Source organism: Pan troglodytes, chromosome 7 (genome assembly GCF_028858775.2).
Source record: "Pan troglodytes isolate AG18354 chromosome 7, NHGRI_mPanTro3-v2.0_pri, whole genome shotgun sequence".
Classification (NCBI taxonomy): domain Eukaryota; kingdom Metazoa; phylum Chordata; class Mammalia; order Primates; family Hominidae; genus Pan; species Pan troglodytes.
The window spans coordinates 26,088,595-26,108,741 of record NC_072405.2 but is presented as its reverse complement, the minus strand read 5'-3'; the positions used below and the strand labels follow the sequence as shown (position 1 = coordinate 26,108,741).

Here is a 20,147-nt window from a genome sequence, read left to right as displayed (position 1 = left end):
TTTTGTAGTCTTGAATTGAAAATGAGTGACAAAAATTTTTCTTAAAATTCAGTGCTAGGAAAAGTTTTTCTTCCTTTGAGAAACTATCAGCCTCTTTTGAAAATGACAATTATGTAAGCGGTTGGGGTACCTGAGTCTCAAGAAGCTCAGTGCTTTAATTTGTTGCTCAGTAGTATGTTTACTATTACCTGTATGCTTTTCCGGGAATACCATTTTATACTAAAAATACTTACACTTTGAAATATTTATTTTTAAAATGTACTGTTCCTGTCTTTTAAAGATGTTCAACTCCCTTCTCAGTGAGATGGTGCCATAAGGAAACATAAATAAAAAGAAAGGGACCTGGACTGGGAACAAAGGCAATGACTCCATGGAGTTCCCCTTGAGAATTAAGGCCTGGAACACTTTTTTCATTTCTGATTGAATGCAACTTTGGGAAAGTTAGCTGGAAGCCCTACCCAAGGGAGATGTCACTGCTAATCAAATTGCAAGGAATTTACAGTTTGCTAATTCATCATTTTCACCACACTTGTGTTAAGAGTTTTATGTACCAAAGTTGTCTTTTTTAGATAAACTAGAGAAGAAATAGGGTCAAAAGCATCTATTGAACATTTTTTTTTTTTTGAGATGGAGTTTCGCTCTTGTTGCCCAGGCTGGAGTGCAATGGCGAGATCTCTGCTTACCGCAACCTCTGCCTCCCAGGTTCAAGCGATTCTCCCGCCTCAGCCTCCCTAGTAGCTGGGATTACAGGCATGCACCACCACACCCCCGCTAATTTTTGTATTTTTAGTAGAGATGGGGTTTCTCCACGTTGGTCAGGCTGCTGCCGAACTCTGAACCTCAGGTGATACACCCACCTCGGCACCATGCCTGGCCAATCATTTATTTTATCTATAAGTGAAATTCATTCACAGAGAAACTTTAGTCATTCCTGATGGCAAAACTTCATGTGGTAAAACATTTAAAAATATTAGAATGGGTTCTGTTATTTATATGGCTCAAAATCCAAAAAAAGTACAAAATTGTATTTAGTAACAAATTTCTCTTCTAACGCTGCCATTTAACTATCCAACTCCCATCTCAAGACACAACCAATGTTATCTGCTTCTGGTATATGTCTCCAGATATTTTATGGATTTTTGTTTTGTTTTCTTTTGACACAGGGTCTTGCTCTGTCACCAGCTTGCAATGCAGTGGCACAATCATGGCTCACGATGGCCTCAACCTCTTGGACTTAAGCCATCTTCCCACCTCAGCCTCCAGAGTAGCTGGGACTATAAGCGCATGCCACCATGCCCAGCTAATTTTTGTATTTTTTATAGAGACAGGGTCTAAGTTGCCCTGGCAGGTCTCAAACTCTTGGGTTCAAATTATCCTCCCCCTTAGACTTCCCAAATAGCTGGGATTAAAGGTGCAAGCCACCATGCCTGGTGGCTTATGCTTAGTTTATGCTTATACAAACATATCTATATATGTATCTATACAAGTTTGTATCATTTCCTCCTTTTTAGTAGAAATTGTAGCATACTATTAGGTAATTGTTTTCTGTTAAAAAATGCACGACATAGATTGAAGATCATCTCTCAAAAGTACAAAGAGCTTTCTCATTCTTTTTAAAAGCTTTCATAGGATTTCATTTTATGCCTGTATCATGATTTATCAGTCCTTTACTAAAGAATATTTGTATTTGAAATATATCTTATTATAAACAATGCTGAAATAAACAAGGTTGTAGATACATACCATTTCTCCTGTGTGTTGTAAGATAAACTCTTTTTTTTTTTTGAGACAGAGTCGCGGTGCGTTGCCCAGGCAGGAGTGCAGTGTCACAATCTCGGCTCACTGCAAACTTCGCTTTCCAGGTTCAAGGGATTCTCCTGCCTCAGCCTCCCAAGTAGCTGGGAGTACAGGCGCCTGCTATCATGTCTTGCTAATTTTTGTTATTTTTAGTTGAGACAGGGTTTCACCATGTTGGCCAGGCTGGTCTCGAACTCCTGACCTCAGGTGATCTGCCCGCCTCGGCCTCCCCAAGTGCTGGGATTGCAGGCATGAGTCACCGTGCCACCACGCAGGGCCAAGATAAACTCTTATACGTATAGTTGCAATATTGTTAGGTATCCTGACCTTCCCCCTACGGAGGTCATTATAATTTACATTTCCATTTCCATTGTGACTGCTAGTCTACACTTTTACCAACACTGTGATTGTCAAACTTTCTAATCTTTGACAATCTGATAAGTGAAAAAATGGTTTCTCAATACAGTTGCAATTTGCATTTTCTCATGGAGGAAAAAAAATTGAGCCAACTTTTTTTTTTTTTTTTTTTTTTTTTTAGAATAAAGAGCCACAAAGTTATGTGAGTTATTATTTCATCCTTAATATTGCTCCTGGAGTCTGTAGCAGGTCAGCATCAGAGTTCAGAGATCAGGAACATGGCAAAATGCCCAGAACCAAGATGAAAAGAAAAGCCAATAGGCCCCATTTCATGCATATTTGCCTTGAGGAGTCCCTGAAGATGTCCCTAGAAGTTAACTTCTGTTTTTATGTGGAGACAATTAGAAGCTAAGTTTCAGATTCCCCAATGCCTGCGTAAGTAGCTCTAATTACTTAGCAGAGCATTGTATTTTTCCCCCTTCAAACCACCTGACACAAAAATGAAGTAAAACAGGTTCTATATTTATAGATATAACTAAGCCACACAATAGGATTGTGGGGTTTAGACCAAATCATGTAGGTCACATCAGGGTTATAAAGATTAAATGATATGTTTCACACAAGAACTATTCTGCTTAGGGATGGAGGCTTGTTGCTAATTAGCATAATTGCCTCGTGACTTGCGGAAACTATGTCAGCGTTTTGTTTTGTTTTTGTGTGCTTTTTCATAAGGAGACTCATCTGGTGGTGTTAAATACTATATCTATTTAAAATTAATCACATGCCTTTCCTAACAACACGGATCATGCTAGTTGCATCTATCTTTACAACAGGGATTTCTGAAGCAAATGAGAGGTGTCATTATGTAATGGAATTAAAAAAGAAGATTAGGAGTTAGGCTGGCTGGGTTTGCACTTGCCCTCACTGGCTGTGTGACCTTGCGCTAGTCACTTGACCTTTCTGAGCTTCAATTCCTCATTTGAATAATGGAGATAATCTGACCTATATACCCCTCGGTTTTGTAGTCAGGAAATAATGGATCACTGTACATATGAAAAGTCTTTACAACTATCAATGGGAAGACATCTGTCAGTTATTCTAGTATTCATGGTGTAGAAAACTGTGAAATACAGAGTCCTTACGTCTATTCTCCAAAAAACTTCACTTCTCTTTCAAAGCTTTTAGCAAACCACAATCCAGGTAATTAAAAAGGAAATATTAAAATTTTGTTCTCAGGTTGTCTGACATTTCATGGTTCAGCAATGGGACATCTCTCATAGGCAGAATAGCATCTTCGGACAAGTTTTCTATTAAAAATATGCTTTATAGAAGAAAATATTTTACGGACCTAAAAGACAGCTGTGGATGAAATTTGCTCAGTTTAGCAAACAGCAATGACTATGTTTGTGTTTAGAGAAAAGTAGGTCGAGCCTAGTTTATCTCCCTGGGGTTCTAGACTCCTTTCCACGTTGTATCTCAAGCTCTAACAGCTGGAAAGCTACTTTCTTTAACCTTTAATACACACTTGCTAGTAAACTTGCTAGAAGCATGAAGATAATACAGACTGCGAATCAGCCCTTCTAAGAGACAATCACGACTCCTTCCTTGCAAGCTTCCGCCCTGATAATTCTGCAACCTTCCCACCTTCTATACGCCCCGCGGTGCGAGGCCCCTCGGCCTGCAGGTGGCCAGAGGCAAGCAGGAGTCAGATCCCCCACCTACCGCGGCCCGGCCTGGGCCCTAGCGCTGGGTGCGGCGGAGCCCCGGGCTCCTGCGGGGACGAGCGTGGTCCCGGGACGCGCGGTGCCGCCAGGTGCGCCGGCGGCAGTGGCAGCCGCGGAGCGCCGCGTCGCACGTGGCAACAGGTGCAGCGCTGTCCCGGGCGGGCGCCGCGGGGCGTGGGGCGCGTCCGCACTTAGCCCGGGAGCGCGCGGAGCGTCGGGACTGGGACCCGAGAGCGCGAGCGGAGGGCGGGAGCGGCCGAGCGGAGTCCAGCGCCCCGAGGTACGGCCTCGCACGTCATTCAGGTTCCCCGAGGGCCGTCCCCTGGGACGGCGGCTGGCCTTGGTCTCCCGCAGCGAGCCGCTGGAGGGGAGCCTTCGGAAGGAGCCGCCCCGGGTTGGGGCGGGAGGCCCGAGTTCGGCTATTTACAAGTTTCCCGAACTCCCCGCCCTGCTCCACCCCCTGGCGGCCCCGGAGGCGGGGAGGCGGGGAGGCCGGGGCTCCGGGTCCCGCCTGGTAGCCGCCGCAGGCGTGGGGTGGTGCCGCGTCGCGCGCCCCCAGGTGCAGACGCCGCCCCCGAGACCTCCGGGGCGGGTTCTCGGCGACCCCGCCAGTGGTGCAAAGGGCGCCAGCCCTCCCCGCCTCTGCGTCTTTGCTCCCGGAGCGCTAGAAGGAGCTGCGGGTAAGTGCGCGCTGGAATCTGTTCCCGCTGCCCCGCGGCCGGGGTGGGGAGGGGACAGGCTAGCGCGCCGCTCAGGGTGACGGGACCGGTCCTCGGGGAGGGGAGGGGGCGTTCCAGGGGCCTGGAGGCCGAAGCTGGGGGGTAAAGGGGGCGGCAGCGCCGGCGGAGCGGAGGCGGGTCTCACGTGGGCCAGCGCAGAGCCTGCGGAAGGGACGGATGCGGATCTCGTCGCTGTCACCTTGAAAGTGACCGAGGGGCTTGACTGTGGACTCCTTACGCCGCCCACCCGGGCCCGGCGGTCCCAGCCTTCTCGCAGGGCCCCTTCTCAGCAGAAGCAAGCGGGGCCGAGAAAGCGGGTGGAATAGGGTTGCTGCAGGTCCCAAAGACCCCTCGTGGCGCCTCGCTACTTTCTGCAGCTTGTTTGCACTTTTTCACGCTCTAGAAAAATCTCATCTTAATTAAGGTGACCTTATTGATTACTCTATAGTGCTTAGTAGACTTAGGTGTTTACTGAGGAACGTTTTTGTTCTTTTTTGAAGACGTACTCCTTTCTACCAAGTTGTTTGTTGATTTTGACTTGGAGTAATTTGGGACTAGGAAGGAAGAGGTTAATTCTTCATTTAGCCTGCGTAGTTACACATACTCTGTTAAATACTGTTTGTTTGAAGTAGTCAGTGTTCTAAGAAAGGAAATCCAGTGTGTTTTGTTTGTTTCAATGAAACCAAAGTCTTAGGCAAAACGGTGCGTGAAAGCTTTCAAGTTTTGCCAGGTGCAGGTGATCGGAAGTCAATCATCACTAAATAACAGCGCTGGGGCTGGAGGGTGGGAGTGGGGGTGTTAGCAGTGAATTTCAGGAGGAAGGGAGGCAATGCAGGAGGGAGAGGATTAAAAAAGAGAGTCATTGCTTCCTGGGAACCAGTGACCTCTTTAAGGAGGGTATATACAAGATAACAGTGCATGGACAACTTTAAAAGGAATTGCATAAACGGAATTGCAATTCTGTAGACAGATTGCTTTTTCAGGGATGGTTAGGGCAGGAAATGATACACAACTTCAAATGGTGATGTCCTGTTAGTACAGTGCTTTACAGTGTAGAAAGTGCTGTTATAGATTTTTTTTTTCATAGGCAATATATTCCATTAGGAAAGCTATACAAAGAAAAGATGAGAACTACATGCCTATCCTTAAAACCAAAGCTAAAAAACCTTAGAAGTGGAATTTAGTTTAAAATACTATGTAGTTATTTATGTAACTTGCACCACGTTTTTTCACCTGTTCTTTTTAAAATCAGGTTTATGAAGAGAAAATAATTCTTGGTAAATCTGCTTGGTAGAAAATCATGCTTGGAACAAGACCTTTTAATTATGTCAATAAGTCAAGGTTACATTTTGGAGTATAATAGGATTATAAGGTTCTAGATAATATCTTACATTTTTTGGAAACTAACCTGCAGTTATTACACTCAAGCATTTAAAAAGCCTGTTACTTAATAGCCCTCTTCTGTTAACCGTTTGTTTTGATTTCAAAAGTAATCCGTGCTTGCTGTATAAAAATAGGTAGATTGAGAAAAGTGAGTTAAGCAATTTCAGCAAAGATAATCACAGTTAATATTTAAGAAAATACTTAATATATAGAAAAATCTTTTATAGTTATATAGTTTATCTAAATATACTATTGCGTGGAGGTTTTTTCCTGATTAATGTATCATGAAAAATTTTCCATGTCATGAAATCTTCAGAAATCTTAGTGGCTACTTAATATTACATTACATAGATGTATCAAACTGGTTTTCATTTATTTCCACTTACTATTACTAAATATACTTTTGCAACAAATACGTTTTTAAAACTTTATGTGCAGGGTTAATATCCTTAGTGCCCTTGAAATACAGTTGATGGTTGGAAGATCTCCTCATACATATTGACCATTTGCTTTCCAAAAAATGTTTAACCAAATTATGTTCCCACCAGCTCGCTGTGAGAATACTGGTGTTACCGTATTCTTGTCAACATGTAGAATCATCCTTAAAAGGAAAAAAAAAAATTCTTCCCAGCTTTATAGGTGAACAGTGCTTTCTCTATATTTAAACTTTAATTTCTTTGATTACAGATGATTTGAACACCAAAGAAATCTAGTTGTTTTCCATTTTGAAATTTGATGTAGTGCCAGATTTTTCTCCTGGGATATTAGTATTTTTCCATTAATTCATAAGAGCCTTTTATGGATTGATAGTAAATCTTTCCCATTCATATTGCAGATACTTTTCCCATTTTATCTTTGCTTTATATATTTACAGTAGTTTTGACATACACAAATTTCTTTAATGTTGATAAATCTGTTGACTTTCTCAAAACAGAATTTTTAACACTTCTAAATCGTAGCTTCAGAACTATATGTGACTGTGGTAGAAGATTTAAAAAAAATTTTCCAGCCGGGTGCGGTGGCTCACGCCTCTAATCCCAGCACTTTGGGAAGCCAAGGCGGGCGGATCAGGAGGTCAGGGGTTCGAAACCAGCCTGGGCAACATGGTGAAACCCCGTCTCTACTAAAGATACAAAAAATTAGCCGAGTGTGGTGGCATGCATCTGTAATCTCAGCTACGTGGGACACTGAGGCAGGAGAATCGCTTGAACCCGGGAGGCGGAGGTTCCAGTGAGCTGAGATCACTCCAGTGCACTCCAGCCTGGGCAACAGGGCAAAACTCCATCTTAAAAAAAAATTCCCCAAATTCTAAATTAGCATCTTTTCAAATTCATTACAAGAACTTCCATATCTTGGGTTAGAGACTGTTGCAAAACTAATTGCACTTGTTGATGAGAAGCCACTGTGCCTGGTATATATTATTAGGAACAACATCCTTTGAAATCAGAGCAGAAAGTTTTAAATCCCAAAGACTGAATGTTTTTCAGATCTGTTATTCTGTGATTATACAAAGTAGGCTCACACTCCATTTATTGTCAGTAATCTATTTGTAGTATCATTTTGCCAGATTCTTCTTTTTATAGTCATTATTGTGGTTTCATATGGACTTGTTGATAATGACTATTGTCTTGATGTCCAGACAAATGTACTGCATATGTAGTTAAAAAATTTCTGGATTAATTTCCAATACTGCTACTCAGCAAAGTATTTATTTGGGGGGGGTCGGGGGAACACGTCTTCCTGATACCTCAAAGTTGAGTTCTTTCTCTGTGTTGTGAAAGCTTGAATATACCCTGAAAGGCCTCACTAAAGGAAGTGCGTTCTCCATCAGAGCCTGAGTCCCTTTTATTCCCCAAGCTTAGAGCGTAAGAGTAAGCGATAGGACCATATTTGAGCCATAAGGATGAAATTGGAGTTCAGGATCTGCGTGCTTAGGGGCACTTAAAAATGGCCTCAGACTTTCTCCGGAGGAAGGCAGGCCCCCGAGGGAGGTGACCACTTAGCAGCGGGTACAGTGGTGACTGTGGCCTCCTGAGAAGGAGGATGAGTGATCCCACCCTCAGGAAATGAAGGACTAGATGGGATGGTATGAACTCAGCTAGCTTGAAATCTGGCCCCGAAAAGCCTATTTTGACCAGGGAGTCTCTATACCTGGTTTTGGATGGTCCAGTATAAACAGGAGTTGAGTTTGACTTGTAATTTCTTCTTCTAACTTTTTATTTTATTTTATTTTATTTTATTTTATTTTATTTTATTTTATTTTTTGAGACGGGATATTGCTCTGTCACCCAGGCTGGAATACAGTAGCATGATCATAGCTTACTGCGGCCTTCACATCCCAGGCTTAAGCTATCCTCCCGCCTCAGCCTCCTGAGTATCTGGGACTACAGTCATGAGCCATCATGCCTGGCTAATTTTTGTATTTTTTGTAGAGACAAGGTTTTGCCATGTTGCCCAGGCTGGATTTGAACTGCTGGGCTCAAGCAAATCCTCCCACTTCAGCCTCCCAGAGTGCTAGGATTAGAGGCATCAGCCACCGCCCTCAGCCTAAAAATTTCTTTTGAGATGGAGTCTCACTCTGTGGCCCAGGTTGGAGTGCAGTGGTGTGTGCGATCTCAGCTCACTGCAACCCCCACCTCTCAGGTTCAAGTGATTCTGCTGCCTCAGCCTCCTGAGTAGCTGGGATTACAGGTGTGCGCCACCATGGCTGGCTAATTTTTGTATTTTTAGTGGAGACAGGGTTTCACCACGTTAGCCAAGTTGGTCTTGAATTCCTGACCTCAAGTGATTGCCTACCTCAGCCTCCCAGAGTGCTGGGATTACAAGCGTGAACCACTGTGTCTGGCCTGAAAGTCCGGCCTAAAAATTTATTTCTAAACCAAGTTCTGTAGATGATTGCCCTGATGATGGTTATTTATTTATTTTCTTAGAGAAAAATCCCTCAGTAATCTTTGAAATTACTCTTGGATATGGGGCAATTTTCCATGATGACATTAATCATGACTTTTTCTTGCTCACTTGGCCTTAGAAATGGTAAAAGAGACTTCCATTTTGGAGGTGACAGATTTGGGGGCTCTTTGCCATGTGGATACATAAGATAAAACTTCCTTTTCATACCCTAGAAGCAGATTGGCAACTTGTGATTGCTCTGATATATAAATGTTACACAATCAAGGAAGAAAGGGTGGGTTTTCTCAACAAATTTAGAGTGTGAACAAGGTCGAACTTGGAAGTGCTTCACTTAAGTAAATAGCTTTCAGGTACTTTAGAAGTACGTATTTGCATATAAATCTTGATTACAAAATAACTTTGTTCATTAAAGTTTAGACTTCAAGCTGTATATTGTAAAGTAATAAAAATGTATTTATTCAAAGATAAACTGCATTTAAATCTTGCTAGCAGGCTCCTGTCTAAATTAAGAATGTTCTTGTCTGCACACTGGTTACACATTTTTTCATTCTAACCTAGAAACTTTATTTTCAAACAGTAAAATTAAGTAGAGATAGTCTTAAAGTCACTTAAAGTTTCTGATGAGGAAACATGTTTACTTTTGGAGTGGCATTGATTAGAATCTTTCTGAGCACTGAAAGAAGATGAAGTGCAGGTCCTGAGTGTCTCAGACTAGTTGGGAAGGGCAAAGAGGTTGCAAGGAGGCCGCACCTGGGGAGTGGACTTTGCCCCGAAATTGCGCTGATTTCAGATTTCACTGAGGTTGTGTGGAGCGGAAGGGGAGGCTTGACAAGCTCATAGGTTTTCCTTAGACTTTAAGCTCCATACTGAAGAGTAATAAAAATGTGTTTATTTAAAAATGAACTGCACTTAAGTCTTGCTAGCAGGCCCATATCTAAAGTAAGAATGTTCTTGGGACTGGGCGTGGTGGCTCATTGTAATCCCAGCACTTTGGGAGGCCAAGCCGAGCGGATCACTTCAGGTCAGGAGTTCTAGACTACCCTGGCCAACATAGTGAAACCCCATCTCTACTAAAAATACAAAAAATTAGCTGGGTGTGGTGGTGGGCGCCTGTAATCCCAGCTACTCAGGAGGCTGAGGCAGGAGAATTACTTGAATCCAGGAGGCGGAGGTTGCAGTGAGCTGAGATCGCTCCACTGCCCTCCAGCCTGGCCAACAGAGTGAGACTTTGTCTCCAAAAGAAAAACAGAAAAAAAGAATGTTCTTGGGCCTGGCTCAGTGGCTCACACCTGTAATCCCAGCAATTTGGGAGGCCAAGGCAGGTGGATCACCTGAGGTCAGGAGTTTGAGACCAGCTTGGCTAACATGGTGAAACCCGACTCTACTAAAAATACAAAAGTAGCTGGTGTGGTGGTGGGTGCTTATATCCCAGCTACGTGGGAGGCTGAGGCAGGAGAATCACTTGAACCTGGGAGGCGGAGGTTGCAGTGAGCCGAGATCGCATCACTGCCCTCTAGCCTGGGTGACAGAGTGAGACTCTGTCTAAAAAGGAATAAAAAGAATGTTCTTGTGTACACATTAGCTACATAAATAAAAGTAAGAAAAACACAAATTTTACCCTCATTCTAACCTAGAAGCTTTATTGCTAGGACACAGTGTGAACTCAGCTAAAGGGAAGAACAGACTAGGAATGGATCAGTCTTTCAGGTAAGATGTATTGGAAGAGGTTTTTAAACCATTAAATGACCTTATTCTTTTAAATGCATAAATGTGTACCTTATAAGTAAATTGTGTCTTAAGCTTGATGCAGAAGAAAAGAAAATTAGTATTTAAATTTGAGGACTAATCAAATATAATTATTCTGATCTTGTACTGTTAACTAAAACATTTAAGGACATTTTGTGTCCTAAAATGACATTGAAAAGGGAATCTTGGGAAAGACTCATACTTATCAGGAGACTAGGAAGAAGAGGCGTAACATACATTCTTGTGTAAATAATGTTTGTGACAGTGTTCATTAAGTCTTGACTGTTGGGTAGTTAGCTTATCTTTTATGCTTTTTGTACATTGGAAACATAGTAATATTTAACTCAGGTGTTATTTACACATATACCAATCTGGATGAAAAGAATCAATATTTCTTCACCTTATTTCAGATAAGCAGTTCATAGGAGGTGTTCAGCAGCATTCAGTGACAAATAAGAAATTTATTTTCCTTAATGTTTATTTTGTAGATTTTTGCATGATTGTTAGCTATGAATGATATGAAGTTGAAACTGCATGTCCTCTTAAAACATAGCTCCCTTGGCTAGCTTTACGGAATGAAAATAGAAGCCAGCATAGATATGAGCAGTTTCTGAGATGACATTGAAACATAGACCTACCCCCTTCCCCTGACCTCTGTGTCAAGGTGGTTGAGTCATATTTCCCAGAATTCTGATTAAATCACCTTGCACTGTTAAAATCTTATTTTTTATTATACCGTAAACTGCTACACTGTTAATCATTTCGTTGTTAATCAAATTACAGAATTGAACCATATTTGCTTATTACTGTGACCCTAAGCCAACAGGCTTTAATTGAAGTGAGGATTGCAGAAGTCCTCCTTGCTGGTGGGTCAGGATAGGGTAGAAGGATATTGGAGAACGAGAAATGGATTTAAAAGGGCTGAGCCATGCCAAGACCTAGCTACCAAGAAAAATTTACTTGTTGTATTAGATCCCCAATCTAGGCCCCACATACAGAACCAAGTCATTTATACGTAGTGTATAGTTAGGCTTATATTTTCATGTAAAATGATAAATAAAAAGCATGAGTAAAAATCCTTGCTGTTAGAATATTATGTTTGATTTTTTTTTTCTTTTATCTTTTTTTTTGAGACAGAGTTTTGCTCTTGTTGCCCAGGCTGGAGTGCAGTGGCGTGATCTTGGCTCACTGCAGTGTCCGCCTCCTGGGTTCAAGCGATTCTCCTGCCTCAGCTTTCTGAGTAGCTGGGATTACAGGCATGCACCACCACGCCCGTCTTCATTTTTTATTTTTAGTAGAGACAGGGTTTCACCATGTTGATCAGGCTGGTGTCGAACTCCTGACCTCAGGTGATCCACCCGCCTTGGCCTCCCAAAGTGCTGGGACTACACACGTGAGCCACTGTGCCCGGCCTGTGTTTGGTTTTCCTCAGCCTCAGCCATTTTTGAGCACTTTCTATGGGCCAAACACTGTGATGTAGAAGAGAAAAAAAAGAATTTGACCTCTTTTCTTGGAGGAGTCAGAGAAACCCCAATCATTGTGAAAAGTGCAGTTTTGGAAATGTTAGTAAGTGTTTGTGTTGTTCGAAATATTCTCCCAGGTTGTTAACGTTGGGCTTTGCATTAAAAATTCCACCTGCTGACTTGACCAAAGTTTGGTCACATAGGTTGTATTGACATTCTTGATTATATAAAGCATCCTTATCATTAATCATGCTTACCCTTTTCCTTCTCACCAAAAGGATTAAGAAGGAAAATACTTAGCACTGCACTCTTTGGCGTCTCTTAATTTCTCTCAATGAGAATCTTTAGTTACCTTTTCCAGTATCTTTTTGCTACATCTTGTAAGCTCCTTAAGGATAGGGTGTAAATCTTTAGATGCTGGGTACATTTTTACTTTTATTTCTCCCAGATGTGGTCTGGAATAAATCATCTAGAGCTCTGATGGCATGGGAATTTGAAATTCTTTTGTCAGATAGTCACAGCTACTGGAAGGTCTTTTAAACCACAGGGATTAATTTCCTTTTTGCTTTTCTGTGCCTTGCTCCTTGCCCTCTCCTCTTGCCCTCACCCCCTCATCCATTGTTTCATACTCAGCAAGCAGAGGGAAGGTAGTTCACCCTCAGTCTTGTGTCCGACTGAACGGCCATGGCTTTGGGAGCAGAGCATCAGAGCTGGAAGGTGCCAAGTTTCCTGATGCTTCTGAGTTACTGTTTTATTATGAAGAGTCAGTTTCAGAACATCTGGCATACCCATGTGCAAATACGTGTACGTAATTGATTCCACTCATGATTTATGACATTCCCTATTCGTGCAGACAATCGCATGTTGACAGTTTCTTTTGACTAGGGACTTGGGCTGTTTTCTGTTTAGAGAAAAATGTATGTACAACTTAAAGAGGAATTCAGATAACTTTGCAGTCTAGGATTCTTTTTTCTCATTACATCTAATAAGATTTGTGTTTCAGAGTAGTTTTGCATTTATGTAAAACTTTTCAATAGTTCTCTAGACTTGCTGGTTATTGAACTTGATTTAATGCTGTGAAGAAGTATTTTCTGTTTAAGGGTTAAAAAATTGTTTTGCTTTCAGTTTTTTTTTTTTTTTTTTTTTTTTTTTTGAGACCGAGTCTTGCTCTGTCACAGGCTTGAGGACAGTGGTGTGATCTCGGCTCACTGCAACCTCCGCCTCCCAGGTTTAAGTGATTCTCATGCCACAGCCTTCTGAGTACCTGGCACTACAGGTATGCACCACCGTGCCTGGATAATTTTTGTATTTTTGGTAGAGACAGAATTTCCCCATGTTGGCCAGGCTGGTGGCAATCTCCTGGCCTCAGGCGATCTGTCCACCTTGTCCTCCCAAAGTGCTGGGATTACAGGCGTAAGCCACCGTGCCCAGCCTTCTGATGTTGCTTTATAGTGTTTTTGATGGCACCTCTGCAAAGGGATTTACTTACTCTTAATTTGAATTTAAAAGAGTAGGGTCAGTTAATGAAAAGGGAGGTAAGAAAAATCCTACATTTTTGTTTCTATGAGAAAACCTAAACCATTTTATATTGCAGATAAGACTATTTTGTTGGAAAGTTCTGGTTACAGCTTATTAAGCTGAACATTTAAAAATATATAACCTTGTAGATATATAATCAAATGAAAACTATTTTCTCCTTATATAGTGTGAGTTGTTTTGATCTTGAATGAATAGCCCTCCATCCTTCAGTGCTAGGGACTGCTTTTCTTCTCTCCTTCCTCCTGTTTTTATTGAATTTGAAATAATAAATAGAGGTATTTCACCATTTAGCTAGATTTTGCCCACCATGACATCCATTATGAAGCCCTGGGGACATACTTTATTATAGAATTGGAAAAATGTAATGGGTATCCAGGACATTTGGTGCAGTAATGTCATAGAGAGTGCACAGACTTAACAGGCAAAATTGGGTTCATGTCTGAGATTTTCCTATTAGCCATGTGACCTTGAGTGAAATTTCATTACCTTTGCTCCCCAGTTGGCTCATCAGGACACTGGAAGGTGGGGGTAGTACCTTGTCTCCTGGGGTTATTCTGACACAGGTGCCAGGTGTATAGAAAATGATCAATGGGTGCTAATAACCTTCCTTTGTCTCTAGTTTTAAATTAAATCTTCTGATTCATAGATAGGTGTTTCATTTAATTTCTGCTGCTTAGCCTTGGAGGTGTTGCTTGGATCTGCTGGTGCTGTCTGTTGGGAGTTAAATTCTAGGCTCAGGAGGCTGATAACTTTCCCTCTTCCTTAGGAGGAATTGATTTGTAGCAAACATTGGAGATTGTTTATTCTCAGACTCCAGCTTTGTCACCTCTTGTTTTTCTTGAAAGTTTAAGTCTAGTGAGCTGCTGATACTCCATTTGAACTGTATTTTCAAAAAATCAATGTAGATACTTTTATCTTTGGTAAAGTCTGTAAATTATGTTGCCTCTTTGCTATCAGTCAGCACATTCGAAAGACAATTGAGTCATCACTTTGAACTAATCTTGGACTTGTGGATATTACAGTACTAAGGTTCCCTGTTCTGATTTTTCACCTGTAACATAGTCCAGAATATTTGTATTTTAGAATTTCAATTGTAAAATGTTACTATTAATATACAGTATTTAAATATAAAAGCAATTCTGTATTTTCATTTTTTAAGCATAGTGAAATATTAATTCCCTATGTTTGTGGCAAGCACATTGTAAATATGATATTAAGAACTGATCACATCAGCCCTGTGGTTGGGCAGAGCAGGTCATGAGTGCTTTCTTTTATACTGAAGGAGACTGGGGACCAGAACTATTTGGATAAATGTTTTGTCTTAGGGTGAGTAAGTTATGGAACTGGGACTGGACTTGTACTGGTCCATTTCCCACACCCAATATGATACTGTTATTTGACTAGTTTTAATGCGAGTGGAAGTAATAAGTTTCTGTTGCCAGGATTTTCTATACATTGGTGCTGAAATGGGATAAAACTTCCCCCCACCCCCACCGATAGTTTGCTTTGTCACCCAGGTTGGAGTGCAGTGGTACGATCCGGCTCACTGCAACCTCCACCTCCCGGATTCAAGTGATTCTCCTGCCTCAGCCTCCTGGGTAGCTGGGATTACAGGTGCCTGCCATCATGCCCGGCTAATTTTTGTATTTTTAGTAGAGATGGAGTTTCACCATGTAGGCCACGCTGGTCTCGAACTCCTGACCTCAAGTGATCCACCTGCCTTGGCCTCCCAAAGTGCTGGGATTATAGGAGTAAGCCACTGTGCCAGGCCAAGTCATGCAGTAGTTTTGATATGTAAAATTTCAAATGACATAGGTGAGAATTATGGTTTATTTTCACATTTTCTAATCACAGAACATAAAGCCGAATGTTAAATGTTGTAAGCCGTTCAGATTAGTAGCACAAGTGAAAAATTGACAGTTAGAGATCGTTACAATCATGAATTCCACTTACATAGGACTTTATAGCTTTCAGACTGCTTTTTTCAATAAGTCCTAATAGAACTGTATAGAAACAATCATTTGAATAATTAGATTTTTTGTATCTCACTTTATAGATTAGCAGTCTGAGGTCTTATATGCTGGATAGAAACTACTGTTTTTTTTCCTGAAACTTTTTTTTTTTTTGAGAGGGAATCTTGCTCTGTCACCCAGGCTGGAGTGCAATGGCTTGATCTCGGCTCATGGTAACCTCTGCCTCCCGGGTTCAAGCAGTTCTCCTACCTCAGCCTCTCGAGTAGATGGGACTACAGGTGTGTGCCATCATGTCTGGCTAATTTTTTGTATTTTTGTTAGAGGTGGGGCTTCACCATGTTAGCCAGGATGGTCTTGATTTCCTGATCTTGTGATCCACCTGCCTCAACCTCCCAAAGTGCTGGGATTACAGGTGTGAGCCACCGTGCCCAGTTGAAACTTTTTTTAAAAGTAGAAATCTTGAATTCTGTTTCCTTATTGTAAGCTACTGAGGGGCAGGTAATTAGTAGAGGAAATGGAGGTAATCCCAGATGGAAACTGAAGTAGGAGGTGAGGCCAGTGTCAGAACTGGGAAGAGATGAATGCCCTCACAAAACCACAGTTTCAGCTGAATATCAGTCATGATTTTTAGCCCTAAAAGTCATCAGTTCTCCATTTCCAAATTGTCTTCTAAGGAACATATAGGGTTAGGACTGTATAAATAGGCCCTGGTTGGAGGTTGGCTATCGTTGGGCTGCTGCTGTGAGTTAAATGTGTATATACAGTCACCTTCTGTTAAAGAACTCTTGCTAGCAGAAAGCCTAACATAGGTAATCATTTTCAAGAAAAGGGTGCAGGAAGTCGATGTTTAATAAAGGTTGGGAGGTATAAGGTGAGGTGCCAACTTGCGTAACTACACACACATAAAGACATTTTCCATTTGGTGTTGGCGTGATTCAAATGGAAAATTATTTCCGTTTCACCAAGTGGACTTTGGAGAGAGAGGACAACTCTGAAGTTTCTAAACAAGGAAATGTTCGTGGTCATTTAACACTTTGGGGTAAAGATTTTATATTTCAGCTGTAAACTCTGCCCTGCCCATGCGATCTACCCCCACGTCCCTCAAACAGTCTGAGCTACCTTTTAGGTAGTTTTTAAAAACTAACTGCATATAATTTAAAAACTAAAAGTGGCCGGGTGCAGTGGCTGACACCTGTAATCCCAGCACTTTGGGAGGCCAAGGCGGGCAGATCACCTGAGATTGGGAGTTGGAGACCAGCCTGACCAAATGGAGAAACCCTGTATCTACTAAAAATACAAACGTAGCCAGGTGAGGTGGCTCATTCCTGTAATCCTAGCTACTGGGGAGGCTGAGGCAGGAGAATCGCTTGAACCTGGGAGGCGGAGGTTGTGGTGAGCTGAGATCGTGCCATTACATTCCAGCCTGGGCAACAAGAGTGAAACTCCGTCTCAAAAAAAAGAAAAAAAAAAAAAAGACAACTAAAAGCATGCACAGTCTGTACATCAAGTCATTTCTTTAGCATAACTGTACAGTCTTTGAGAGTGCCTTTGATAAGCCCTGGGTGTAGATGGTGGTTTTAATTATTTACTTCTATACAAACAACTCATTGTATAAAAGTAAATACTTTGGACCCACTACTATCCTGAAACTTACTGTTTTGCCTCTTGTACCTGTTTACTGGTTTTCATGACAAAGGTTACTTTCTGATGGAATTTTGAAAATCATCTACAATATGATGTGATATCTAAGAGAGCAAGGGTTTTATTTTGTTCCTTCCTCTGGGAGGAGTATTTAGAATTGTGCTTTTTATTTTTGTTCAATAAACTGTTGAAGGAATGTTGACTTAGATTGAGAAATATAGTTGAGATTCTCAGAAGTCGGCTGAGTTAGGACTGCAGGCAGCTGGCACATGATCCTTCCTGACCTGCTTTTCAAGGTGGTGGTTTAGTCTGTGGCTGTCGTACCCTACTGGGTTGTGGCCAGAGACCTACTTCAGTAGAAGGTTCTAGATGAGTATGTTCAGGATGTAACAGTAAAACATGAAATTCTGAGTAAAGAGACAGAAATGGTAACTAGTAGCTATCGTCAACATTTAAGGGTTTCTGTTGGGTAGGAAGGATTAGTTGGCAAGCAGATTACAGAAAAAGAATGCGGAAAAAATGTGTAGATTCCAATAAGAATTCATGAATATGTCTCAGAATACACACTGCTGTTCATTACCACATGATCTTTGAAACAATTTTTGAGATAACATGAAGTATCATGAAATGCAGTGCACCTGGCTTAAGTGTGCAATTATATGAGTTTTGACAATTACATATTGGTGTTAACGATCACACCAATCAAGATACAGATGTGTCCATCACCCTAGAATGTCTTTTTTTTTTTGAGATGGAGTTTTGCTCTTGTTGCCCAGGCTGGAGTGCAAGGGCACGATCTCGGCTCACTGCAACCTCTGCCTCCCGGATTCCAGCCATTCTCCTACTTCAGCCTCCCGAGTAGCTGGGATTACAGGCACCCACCACCACGCCCAGCTAATTTTTTGTATTTTTAGTACAGGTGGGGTTTCACCATGTTGGCCAGGCTGGTCTTGAACTCCTGACTCAGGTGATCCGCCTGCCTCGGCCTCCCGAAGTGCTGGGATTACAGTGTGAGCCACTGTGCTCAGCCAGAAAGTCTTCGTGACTGGGTGAATAAACTATTGAGCTTTGGTCATCAGAAAAGTGGGGATGATAATAAGGCTTGTTTTACAAGGTTGTTGGCATAACAGTAGCAATGTACAATTGTGTATTAGTTTCCAAAAATTGTATTTAACTCTAAAACGACCCTATGAGGTGGATTGTTGAATCAGTTTTTGTCCATGAGGAAAATGAGGCCAAGAATATTTTTGGCTTGTAACAGGTAACCCAGTTCCTGAGTCAGTTTAGGAGCTCCTTGATAAATGTATGCTTCTGATATCAGGTGGCTATAGGGTCCATAGCTGTGCAGACCTACCAGGTGTTTAGGTGATTTCGTTATTGTGAGAAGGAAGGTGGAAATAGATCAAGATTACACATTGGAGTAGAGTTTAATGTCCATTGCTGCTATTTATTAACTCTGTGTTTTGAGCAAGGTACTCAACTTCTGGAAACATCAGGTTTAGCATCTCAGAGGAGGAGGGATGGGGGAATGTGACTGTCATGTGACCTGTCTGTCCCATGGGACTGTCTACTGGAAGGATGACTGTGGGAACACTGTGGACTTTGAAGAGCTGTGCACTGATGTCGTTATCTTTACCCATGCTGGAGGCTGTGGCCTGTTCCTCATCCTGGCCTCACAAACTGTGCTGGCCTGGAGTGGAGCAGTGCAATTGACAGGGTGTCAGGGAGCGGTGGCCCCTCCTTGTCAGTCCTTGGACTTGCCAAACACTGTGTTTACACAGCGCTTTCTCTCACCAGCCCTTATGATGTCCTGAAGCTTCCGATCGCTTTTCAGCAATGAGGTCAGCCTCACTCCACAATGCTTGTCAAGTGTACTAGGAAAGAGTCTTTTTTAAAAATTCAACTTTTATTTTCTTTCTGAAATGTATAGCTGTGATACAAAACAGTATATGCTGATTTGAGGTGGAAGAGTTCATAAGGGATCCGAAGAACTGATGTACTGTGGCCTGAGCGAAAGTCTCTTGTGATAAAGCGCTACCCCTGCAGTGTTAAATGTTGGTTGTTAACGTAGCACCTTAACTCTTAATATCACATATGAAACCCAGCTCCTTCATACCGCTCGGGTGGATCCATTTCTTCCAGCCCCAGCCAGTCTCTCAACTACGGAAGCAGGTGGGACACTTACACATTGTGACCCCAAATGGAACTTTATTTCTTTATAACCCAACTGCCTCACACATCCTCATTTCACCTCACTTGTAGAGAACATATAATGTGGCAACCTCAAGATAACTCAGTGTTTTTTGGTTTCAAAGAGTCGCTTGCAGATAAATATCTCCTTGAGGATTTTAAGTGTGGTCAGTTCACGCTTCCTATCTGAGGCTCTTCTCTCCTCTGAAGGATGGATTTCCTCCTTCCTCAGCGGCTCACCCACTTCTGAGATGGTGCCTGGGTCCTTGAAGAGCTTTTATCTGAGATGGTGCCTGGGTCCTTGAAGAGCTTTTATCTGAGATGGTGGCTGGGTCCTGGAGGAGCTTTTAGCATCATGGCAGCGGGTGAGGACTGTCTGGTGCCAGGCACTGCCTTCCAGACCTCTCTGGTCTCTACGGAAGTAGCTCATCGGGCTTGGTCTTTGGGTGCCTCTGTCCTAGGCTCGTGCGTGTGTTGGTGATGTGGCTTCCATTGCAAGAAGGGTCAGAATACACTGACCTTCCTTGATGTGTTCTAAGCTGCTTTTTTTTGTTTGTTTTTTCCAGAGATGGGGTCTCGCTCTGTCACCGAGGCTGGAGTGCTTTGGCACAGTCTTGGCTCACCGCAGCCTCTAACTTCTGGGATGAAGTGATCCTCTGGTGTCAGCCTCCTGAGTAGCTGGGACTATGGGCATGTGCCACCATG

The 20,147-nt window shown here is 42.2% G+C and overlaps 1 protein-coding gene across 10 annotated transcripts in view; it reads left to right on the top strand.

Moving 5' to 3' along the window:
* Nucleotides 1-4,061: 4,061 nt before the first annotated feature.
* Nucleotides 4,062-20,147, top strand: part of MTUS1 (microtubule associated scaffold protein 1) — a 158,356-nt gene continuing 142,270 nt past the window's right edge. For 2 of the 10 annotated variants that reach the window (XM_054657222.2, XM_024345008.3), the window contains exon 1: nucleotides 4,097-4,158. The gene's annotated coding sequence lies outside the window, so the exon portion shown is untranslated. Of the gene's footprint in view, nucleotides 4,159-4,377; nucleotides 4,559-4,700; nucleotides 5,022-20,147 lie in introns of those variants that run through there. The other 8 variants (XM_024345009.3, XM_024345006.3, XM_024345013.3 and 5 more) reach the window with 6 other exon arrangements.